The following is a 10520-nucleotide window of genomic DNA, read 5'->3' as shown; positions in this document are numbered from 1 at the left end:
CAGCATCAAGAACAGACACTTGCCACGGAGCACAGGTGACCAAAAATGTGCCCAGCACCCACTGCCAAGTCTGACACCTTGACCTCTGCTTTGTGCTCCTGAAAGGAGCACCCAAGAAGCAGATGATCCCTCCTCAGCAGTGGCACTTGGTCCCTGCCACCGTGGCACCTGGACTGGCCATGGCACTGTGGCACCATGGCACTGTGGCACCATGGCACTGTGGCACCATGGCACTGCCCTGCTCAATGGCCCCTGCTTCAAACAGCTCTTGTACCACACATCAGAACAAGGTGAAGAACCTGAGCTGGGGATGAAGCACTTGGGAACCAGAAAGTCACCTCCAGCTACCAGGAGCAGGGTAGCAGTGGCTGCTTTCTGCCTCAGGGCTCCACAAGCCCTGCTCCAGCTCCAGTGGCAAAATGCAGCCCATGGGACTGCAAGGGGTGGCACCCACCCTGCACACCCCAGTCAGGGCTCTCCTTTGATTTCAACATCATCCAATAACCACCAGAGACCAGAACTTGCCAGGAACACACTGGGCATGGGGGGAGGGAAAGAGGTCTCCTGACTGGGGTGGAGAAGTGGGAGCAGAGGCCTCCACAGCAGAACAGGAGAGGAGGGAACCCACAGCTCCCACTGAGGGTACAGGAGCCACAGCTCTCTGCAGAGGAGCTGGAAGGTGGCAAAGAGACACGGGTCCACAAGCAGGGCTGCAGAAGCCAAAAGTTGGGCAACTTCAGCAAAAACAGAGATTCTCCAAGTCCAGGAGCTGAACTTTTAGGAAAAATCAAGCGACTGCCAGAGCAAAGCAAGCTGCTGGTCCTGCTCAGGGACTTTGCTCCTGCTGTGGAGAAGCAGCTCCTGATTTGTTCTCAGCAGAGCAGGATGCATCCAGGGGATTTAGGGGTGCTGGGCACCCAGATCCCATCCTCAGCCCAGTTAACAAACAAACCATCAGCTGCTTGCCGAGCAGGGAGGGTCAGGGACTGCCCTCAGCCAGCCCCTGGCAGAGGTGCTCTGCTGCTCAGCTGGGCTCACCGGCCTCTCCCTTCCCAAAACAAGGATCTCCATGAGCAGAACTTTACACTGAAAGGGAGAGACCCCTGCCCAGCCCTGACATGGAGGGGTCTGGCATTGCCCCCCCACACCTTCCCCGGCTCTCTGGGGGTTCAGCACCAGCCCCCGAGGTGCGGGGGTACGGAAGGATCCCCAGGGAGGGGTCTCTCTGGGTTGCGGGGTCTCTCTGGGGTCTGTTCCTGTTCCTGCCCAGCCCCGAGGGTTTCCCCGAACCCCTGGATGCCCACCCTGGGCAGAAGAAAAGAAGCAGAAAGCTCTCTGCTTCCCGGGGCTCTGCAGGAGAGCAGCGCACGCAGCCCGGGCACAGAGCCCACAGACCTGTCCCCGGTCCCCGTGTCCCCGACAGCCACCCCACGGGTGACCCAGTGCCAAGGAAAGCCCCTCGTCCCTGCAGCCACCACCCACGGGTGCAGTGTGCCACCCGAGTAACGGGAAGTGTCCCGAGAGCCATTTCCCCGTCCCGGCTCGCTGCAGGCACTGGCTCCAGGCAGGCTGTCCCGACAGCAGCCCGGGGTGAGAGCCCTTAGCGGAGTTTTCCTTACCATGTTTCTTGGCCTCCTTTAATTCCCTTTCAGTTCCAAAAGCAGCGTTTTTTCTCTTTTTCCTCCATGTGTGCGGCGGGGCGTCTCCTCTCGCCTCAGACGTGAACCGCCGGAGCACTTTGAGTTCTGGACTGTAATCCAAACCCTCACCGCCCCCAGCACAGCTCCAACTAATCTAACTCATGACACTACCGGCGCTGAGCAGGGGACCTCCGAGGTTTCTCTGACAGCCAACCCCAGCACTGGAGGGCAGAGGGGACATAGCGAGCCCGGGGGGCCGCGGCCCTCACCCTGCCAGGAGGGTTTGGGCGGAACCGGCACCGCCGGCACAACCCCGCTCAGCGCGGATGCTCCGCGGCCGGGAGCTGCCTTCTCCCGGGAAGAACTGAAGAGGTGCTAGAGGAAAAGAAGCCCGCGGCAGGCATCCCGAGGAGGTCTCCAGCTTCCCAAAGCGGTTTTCCAGCAAAATCCTTTCCCCCCCCCCCCTCTTCTCCTCGTCTCCTCTTGGCTTTGTTTTTCTCCGAAGTCCGGAAAAGTTTCTCGGCTCTGCGAGATCCTGGAGGCAGCGCTGCAGGTTAAGCAAAACGCCGAGAAATACAAAGAGTGCTCTGAGATATTGTTTTTCTAACTTCCAGGAGGAAAAGAGAGAGAGAGGCAGTGACCGCTTCAGGCGACGGCAACAAACTGCGAGGGGCTGGGGCGAGCGATGAGGAGACCTCACCCCCTCCCAAAGGAGGAAGTAATTTAACATGGCAAATTTCTCCACCCCTCCATTAATTGTTTAAGATGGCCAGGGGCCAAAATACTGCCTGAGCGGCGGGGAAGGTCACCGACAGCCGCCAGAAGTGACAACGGGAAAGGGCAGAGCCAGAGAGGCGGGGAGGGAGGGGACACGGGCAGGTGCCGCGGGGCATCCCAGGATCTGCTGCCACACAAAGGCTCTGTGGAACGGGAAGCGGGCCGGGAAGTGACACTCGGGACAAGCCCCGGAGCCCTGGAGATGGGGATTCGGACCTGGGTCCGGGAGCTGCCTCCCCAGCCCCGGCCGAGCACCGCTCAGGAGAATCGGTGGGGACTGACACGACATCGAGGGGGTCACAGGGTGGGGACCCCGCTGCTTTGCACCTCTGGGAGGGGTCCCACGACCCAGTCCCAGGGTGACCCAGGCAGGAGCTGAGGACCCAGAGCAGGAGGAACGATGTCCCCTGTGAGGGCAGGCTCAGGAGAGGAGCCCTCTGCTCCCAAACACCTCTGGTGCCTTGGAAGGTCCCCCCTGCTCCACAGCAACAGAGCCCAGACAGCCTGGCCCAGCTCAGGAACACCTTCAGACACCCCTCTCCTGGGGAGGACTGGCCCCAAAACCCACTGCCCGTGGTGTCCTCACAGCCTTTTTATCAAACAAAGCCAAGAAACAAGGCTCTGAGCAGTCCCAAAGCCAACACTCAACACAGCAGCTGCTTGGTGTGCTGTTGGGTTTCCTGTGAGCAGCAAGGATGGGTGACAGTCCCTGCAGGGATGCACCTTGCTTTCCTTAAGCAGGAAGAGATGTCCTAAAAGGGATGTGACCCTGGCAGTGGTGAGCTCAGTCAATAATCCCAAACTGGGTGAAAGAGAGCATCCTTGCCAGTGCAAAGGGAATTAACAACCCAGCACGGGCACTGCTACCCGTGGTTGTTGTGACCTGCACCAATGGAAGGAATTTGTGACCTTGTCTGTAGGTGCAGAAGAGCCTTTTCCCATCAGATTCTCAGCAGAAGGATGAGGAACCTGGCACTGTTCCCCAGCAAAGCATCCAACCACAGATTCCACTGCCTGTACAGGGCTACATTTGCAAAGTAGTCTTGTCCATTTTCCAGTCCCCAAACACATCTCCCAGCCCACACATGTGGCTACACCCATGCTACATCCTCCTGCAGATGCTGGGACTCTCCCTAAGCACTGCAGCCCCTCCCAGGAGGGCACAGAGAGCAATGTCCCTGCAGCACACACACACCTCATGCTCTCAGAGCTACTGAGAGATTTTTGTTGGAGACCCAGTCCCTGCCACAGAGGAAAAGGAGGTAGAAGGGATCCACCAAGCCTCTCAAGCCCAAATGCTTCATGGAAATCTCCCTTCTGTTTCCCCAGCTGCAGCAACACGTCCAGGTTAAAATTCAGGGGGCCATGGCTTGCACAACACCTTGCACGGGGCTGCTCAAGGTCTCTGCACAAGGAGACTGCAGGGGACCAACCTCTGAGCAGAGATCTGAAGCCTCCAAGCAGTCTGACCACCAAGACTGAGCTCTCGAGGGCTACTCCAGCAGCAGGCAAAAGCCCCAAGCACTTCAAAAGCCTGCTGTGGGTTTGGAAGGGTCCCCACAGGCTCCAGCACAAGGCCTATTGCACAACCCAGGAGCCACCTCATTCCTGAAACAAAGTGCAGTGCAGACACAGGTGGGGCTGGGGCAAGCTGAGAGTCCATGAGGATGAAGAGGATGGAGCTGGAAACCTGCTGCCATGTTTCCACTGAAAAGGTCAGGTCTCCTGCACCCACACCTGTGGCAGCAGCTCTGGGGTGAGAGCAGCTTTCATCTTGCCTCACCCCTTCGGGTGGCTGGCACAAACCTGGGAGCACAAGGTTGCCATCTCCTGTAGTCCTGAGTTAGCAGGAAAGAGACTGTCAAGCCACACAATTCCTTTGAGGGCCAGGAAGAGAGAAGTGGCACTTTCAAGGAGCCTGCAGCATCCCCATCAACTGAGGAGGAGGGCAGCATCTAAGCACAGAGCCCAGACCGGGTTCATTTGGGATCAATGGGATCATTTTTCACCTCTGTGGCCTGGGGCAGAGCCCCAGATCAGACAGCCAAGACTCACTGTCCCCTCAAGCTGTAACAACCATCAGCACACACTGTGACAGCAGCCCAGCTGTGGAGATGACAACTGGCAAGTTGCACCACACAGGGTGATGCAGGGAAGCTGCAGGTATTTATTTACCAAAGCAGAACGGGTTGTCCAACATGAGTGTCTCAGAGCACATCCCCACAGCTCCTCCCTTTTCTCCCCAGTGCTCAAAGCTCAGGAGCAGAAGGATTTCCAGCCTGGATTCAGCTCTCCCCCACCCCAGGCAGAGGTAGTGAGGTGATTTCCTGTGCTCAGAGGAACGTGGCACTGCTGTTTGCTCATGGATCCTAATATAGCTTGCTGCACTTTTTTTTTTTAAAGTGGTCTTTCCCTCCTCTCCTGCATTAAGGCTCCGTTTCCCTCCCAAGCACACGGAGTCAGCTGTAGCCAGCACTCCAGTGGGTGTTCAAAAGCCCCTCTTGCCTGAGGCTGCCAACAATGCCATGCTTGTTCCCCACACAGCCTCACACTGTCTCCCTGCAGGAGCAGCTCCTCACTCTCACACGAAGCTGCCCATTCCTCGGGGTGCTTTCATTGCTAAAGCCACTGCAAAAAGGCTGCTGTCACCCAACCCAGAGATTGGGGTGCTCCAGCTTCCCCGTTCAGCAGACACAAGTCCTTTGCATGGACCCTGAAGCAGTTTTCCCCTCGAGGAAGTGGTTTGGTACCCAGGTGTAGCAGCCAAGCACAACCTGTTCCCCAAGTGAAAAAAAGCAGGAAATGCTGAGGGGAGGAAGGTTGGGGAGCCCAGCTCTGAAGCTGAAAGAGTTGAAGAGTTGAAAGAGGAGGGGGTGGGAGAGGGGTCAGCAAGTCAACTCTTCTGAAACTTCAGGGGTTGTAACTTCAGACTCTCCTCTCTTTCCCCCATCCCCTTCCCCTTTGCTGGAGCTGCAGTATTCCTCAGGTGCCTGCTGGAGGAATCACGACCACCTAGAGCCCCACAGGAACTGGGGGAGAGCTCAGACAGAGGCAGGAGGCAGGCAAGGACCTCTGAGCCACTGCCAGAAGACTTCTGCTTCTTTTCAGTCCTGCAAATCAGGGAAAGCTCACTGCTTTTACCACCAAGGCTCAGCTGTGCAGGAAGAAACACAGGGCAGATGTTCAAGATGCCAGATAAAGACATTGTCTGACCCAGAGGAAGTTGTGCAATATGCCTGCTAGCAAGAGGGCTGCAGCAGGGCAGCCAACAGCTCTTAGGAAAACAGCTCCACAGACTCCAAGTTCACTTAGCATGATCCCTGGTGTAGTCCTTGGCACAGCCCAGGGAACTGCCTGACTCCATAAGGACTTCCAAGGGAAAGGAGAGCCTGTCAGCAGGCTGTGGCAGAGCAGTGCTCCAGGACTCCCAGCCTCTGCTAACCCACTCATCACTGGGTGCCACTCAGTCTACCAGCAGGCATCTCCTCATCACCAGACCAGGGCTCTCCACCATCCACATGGCTACACAGATGTCCTGGGGATTAAGCTCTGCCCTGGAAGAACTAAAAAAGAAAACTACATTGTGGTCCCACAGTGGAAAACTACATTGAGTCCCACTACATTGAGGTCCCACGAAGCTACCCCACAGTGAACCACATCCCCCTGCCACTTGGCAGCATATAAAACCAGGAGAAGCCCCCAGGGAGCAGTGTCAGACCCTGCTCAGCACAGACAGGTGCCTTAAAACCAGTGATAGATGGTTGCTTGGAACAGGTTTCATCAAAGAAATGCAACAAGTGCTGCAGCAAGGAGAGCTGCAAGCAGCCCTTGTACCAACAGCAAAGTTTCCCTGTCAGGGAGACACCAGGGGGTTGTGTGCAGTTTAACTATTATTAAACCTTTATTTCAGATCACACGTAAAGCAGGCCTCAGCTTCACAAAAGCACATCTTGCTTTAACTAATTAATTTGATAATCCCCTCTTTGCAATCCTCAAGCCATACTCAGCTTCTGAAGCAAGTAATTACCACTAAGTGGCAACCTCTTTGTGAGGCCCGCTCTGATTAGGGGGAAAAAAAATGTCTTAAGTCAGAAATATAATTGTGGTGTGATTTCCCAGAAGGACTGGAGGAGAGCCTACATAACAACAGCTGCTCACACCGTGTGAAGAAACAGGAGGAGCTCAATTACCAGGTCTCCAGCAACACTTCAGGATGTTGTTCAGGGCCAGTTGCAAACCTGGCACCTAGTTACCCATCAGGAGGGCTTTCCAGGAGGTGTTTTACAGGTACAGAAGTCAAGAAGGTCCCACTTAGGGGCTCTCCCTAAATGGGAGATACCCACTTAATAATAAATAATACCCACATGTCCCAGAGGGTTGGGGGAAATAAACAGGCATGCAAGCTCACAGTGGGTAGTCCCACACAACCCAGGCAGGGAATGCCTGCCCCAGGGCCTCCCTGCGGACATGGAGGAGCACCCTGAGGAGACTGAGGTGTTCTGATGAGACACAGGTTCTTCCCAGACAGCCCAGCTGGGCTCAAGGCATGCACAGCACTTCCCAGTCTAATGCCTGCTCTGAGTGCCCAGCTCTAGCATCAATCACTGCCAGAGCCTGCAGGACCAAGTCCTGCTCCTGTGTAGACCTAAGACACCAGTTTTGGGCTGGTGAAGGGAGTTTTGGCCTCTCTCATCTTAAGGCTGTACTTTTGGGGGGACACAGATGCCCCCCAGGCCTTATAAAGGGGCCAAGCTGCAGGTTGCTCTTGGGTTAACACCTCAACAACCCCAGAGACTTCTTCTGTCAAAGCCATGAATGCAGCCAGCATGAGGAGGAGCAAGGTTTGAGTGGAAACCAGGCCTCCTGCCCCTCCAGGCACCCTTCCCAACAACAGGCACATTTTCCCTACAGCACACCCCCCACCACCTCCCCTTGAGGTGTTTTCCCACTGGAATAGACTCCCCTGGGTCTGGGTGCTGGGTCTCAGCATCCCAAGTGCTCTGAGCACTGGTTGGTAGGACACAACCACCATGGAGAGACCACCTCAAACCCCACGAAAAACCTGGAACTGAGACCTGCAGGATGCAGGGCATGGCAGGGCCACGTCTCTGTGGGGAGAGCTTAAATCCTTTAAGAGGAGCTGCTTGTTTGTCTCCCTGAAGGTCAGGCACTGCCTGCCTTTTCTGAGGATCAAGTGCTCTTCACTTAGAAATCCACCCGTGGTTTCAGGGCTGCTGCTTCAAAACTCGCCACCATCTCTGGTCAGAAGAGGACAGACTGGCTTCCTCTGGAGAGCAGCCTCAAACTGACCCATCCCTTTCCAGAACCCCTGCATTTAATGGCACAAACCAGGCATGTTTCCCCTCCCTGCTGGCAGTGATGCTGCCTGTTAATAATGAGTCCCCACAGCACATGTTTACTGTCCTCTCCCAGACATGGTGCTCACTTCCCAGCGGGCACCCACGCCCTTCCCTTTCTGCTCCCCCTTCCAGGGCTGCCTGACAGGGCAAGGATTGCAGGGGGACACCCACCCTTCCATGTCTCTGCAGCACCAGCCCCCTCAGATGTGTCCCTGCTCTGTGCCCACCTCAATCTGCAGCAACCAGCACCCACAAGGTACCTGCCCAGCCCACACCAGAAGCAGCAGATCCAGTGGGTTCCTCCAGGAGGTCCTAAGCACCAACCCTTGCCAGACAAGGGCTAAGACACATTTCTGAGCTGCAGACCTACTCCTTCTCTTCCCCAAATAACCTAAATTCAACTATACCCTGCTAGGAGGGAGTGTTGCCAGCTCTGACCACCTCACTCCAGGGGAGCAGGGACCCTCTGACCACTGCCTGCAGCCTCTGTGGAGCCAGAGCAGCACCCAGGTCCTTTCATGGGTGGCAGCCAGGGGTTGCAGCACCTCCTTCACTTGGCTCCTGCAGATCTGACCCCCAGAACTGCCACCCCCACCAGCCCCTCACGAACCCCACACTTACAGCCAGCCCTTGCAGAGCCTGTGCCCAGCAGATCCCAGCAGATCCTGCAAATCATTCTCCTATGGCAAACTCCACCAGCCCCTCACAAACCCCACACTTACAGCCAGCCCTTGCAGAGCATGTGCCCAGCAGATCCTGCAAACCCTTCTCCCATGGCAAACCCCACCAGCCCCTCACAAACCCCACACTTACAGCCAGCCCTTGCAGAGCATGTGCCCAGCAGATCCTGCAAACCCTTCTCCCATGGCAAACCCCACCAGCCCCTCACAAACCCCACACTTACAGCCAGCCCTTGCAGAGCATGTGCCCAGCAGATCCTGCAAGTCCTTCTCCCATGGCAAACCCCACCAGCCCCTCACAAACTCCACACTTACAGCCAGCCCTTGCAGAGCCTGTGCCCAGCACATCCCAGCAGATCCTGCAAACCCTTCTTCCATGGCAGAGTCTCTCCAGAGCTCTGCAGGCAGGGAATGCAGCTGTGTCAGCTCAGCACTGGGGCAGAGCTGTGCCCCGAGGTGCAGCTCCAGCTGTGGACAAGCAGTCACTGCATGGGCGTTCCCAGCCCCAAAAGTGCTGCAGCAGTGCCCACTCAGCTCCAGCAGTGCCACTCCAGGTACCTCTCTCTCCAAGCACTTTTAACTCATTCCCCATTTCCAGCAGGGGAATGGCAACCTGCTCAGAGCTGAGCCATGCTCCCCTCTGGGGCTTGGCTTCCCTTCCATCCTTGCTCACCTGGCAGCAAAGCGGAAAGATGTGGTTCCTCTTCCCAGCCTCAACAGAACCACTCTGCCTGGCTCCTGGCTGGGATCTGGGTGACTCTGCAGTGGGCAAACCACTGTTTGAGGTCAGGGTCTTCTTCCCAGGAGTCTGGAGCCAATTCTGGTGGCTGCAGATCCTGCAGAGCAGAGGAGGTGATGGGAAGGCTCCTCAGATGCCACTGGGAAGGGCTGGTTTGGCAGGGATAGGAGCAGTCTGCCATGAGAAATCCGTGGCAGGCAATTTAGAGGGGTGAACCTCGGGGAATGCCTCCAGCAGAGATGCCAGGCAGGGAGGCAGAGGGAGGAGGCTGCAGGGCACGCTGGGTTCCCAGAGATGTTGTGATGGAGATTGTGGGACCTACACCAGGGGCCCTTCACTTCCACTGTGGTGCCAGACAGGGCTGGCGCCTCCTCTCCATGGCACCAGCATGGAATAGTGGGATTTAATCCCAGAGCAGCAATGGCCACGTGTGTCCTGGAAGAGACGAGCACCTTCCCCTCCAGCCAGGTGAGGCAGAGGGTGGTGCCTCTTGTCATCCATCTCTCCTGCTTCCCTCTCACTTGCCCTTCTCCCATCCCGGGATGGCATTCCCTTCCTCCTTCTGGAAGGATCTCTGCTGCCAGAGCCTGCTGGGCTAAGGTCACTTACAGAGCACCCTGGTGGGACCCTCTGCCACCCACACAGGGACGGATGTGGGTGCACAGCCACCACCCAGAACCGGGATCTGGGCTCAGCAGAGAGAGGGGTGAGCAGGCAGGGATAGGCTGGGATAGGCAGGGATAGCAAGGACAGGCTGGGATAGGCAAGGATAGGTAGGGAGAGGCAGGGACAGGCAGGGACAGACAGGGATAGGCAGAGATAGGAGGGACAGGCAGGGATAGCAGGGACAGGTAGGGATAGGCAGGGACAGGCAGGGATAGGTAGGGGTAGGCAGTGACAGGCTGGGATAGGTAGGGGTAGGCAGGGATAGGCAGGGATAGGCTGGGATAGGCAGGGATAAGCAGGAATAGGCAGGGATAAGCAGGAATAGGCAGGGATAGGGAGGGATAACAGGGACAGGCAGGAATAGGCAGGGATAGGGAGGGATAACAGGGACAGGCAGGGATAGGCAGGGATAGACAGGGACAGGCAGGGATAGCAGGGACAGGCTGGGATAGGCAGGGATAACAGGATAGGCAGGGATAGGCAGGGACAGGCAGGGATAGGCAAGGATAGGTAGGGATAGGCAGGGACAGGCTGGGATAGGCAGGGATAGGCAGGGATAACAGGGACAGGCAGGGACAGACAGGGATAGACAGAGATAGGCAGGGATAGACAGAGATAGGAGGGACAGGCAGGGATAGGCAGGGATAGACAGGGACAG

This window comes from Heliangelus exortis, chromosome 13 (genome assembly GCF_036169615.1).
Source record: "Heliangelus exortis chromosome 13, bHelExo1.hap1, whole genome shotgun sequence".
Taxonomy (NCBI): Eukaryota; Metazoa; Chordata; class Aves; order Apodiformes; family Trochilidae; genus Heliangelus; species Heliangelus exortis.
The sequence above is the reverse complement of the archived record's forward strand: the minus strand, read 5'-3'. Positions refer to the sequence as shown.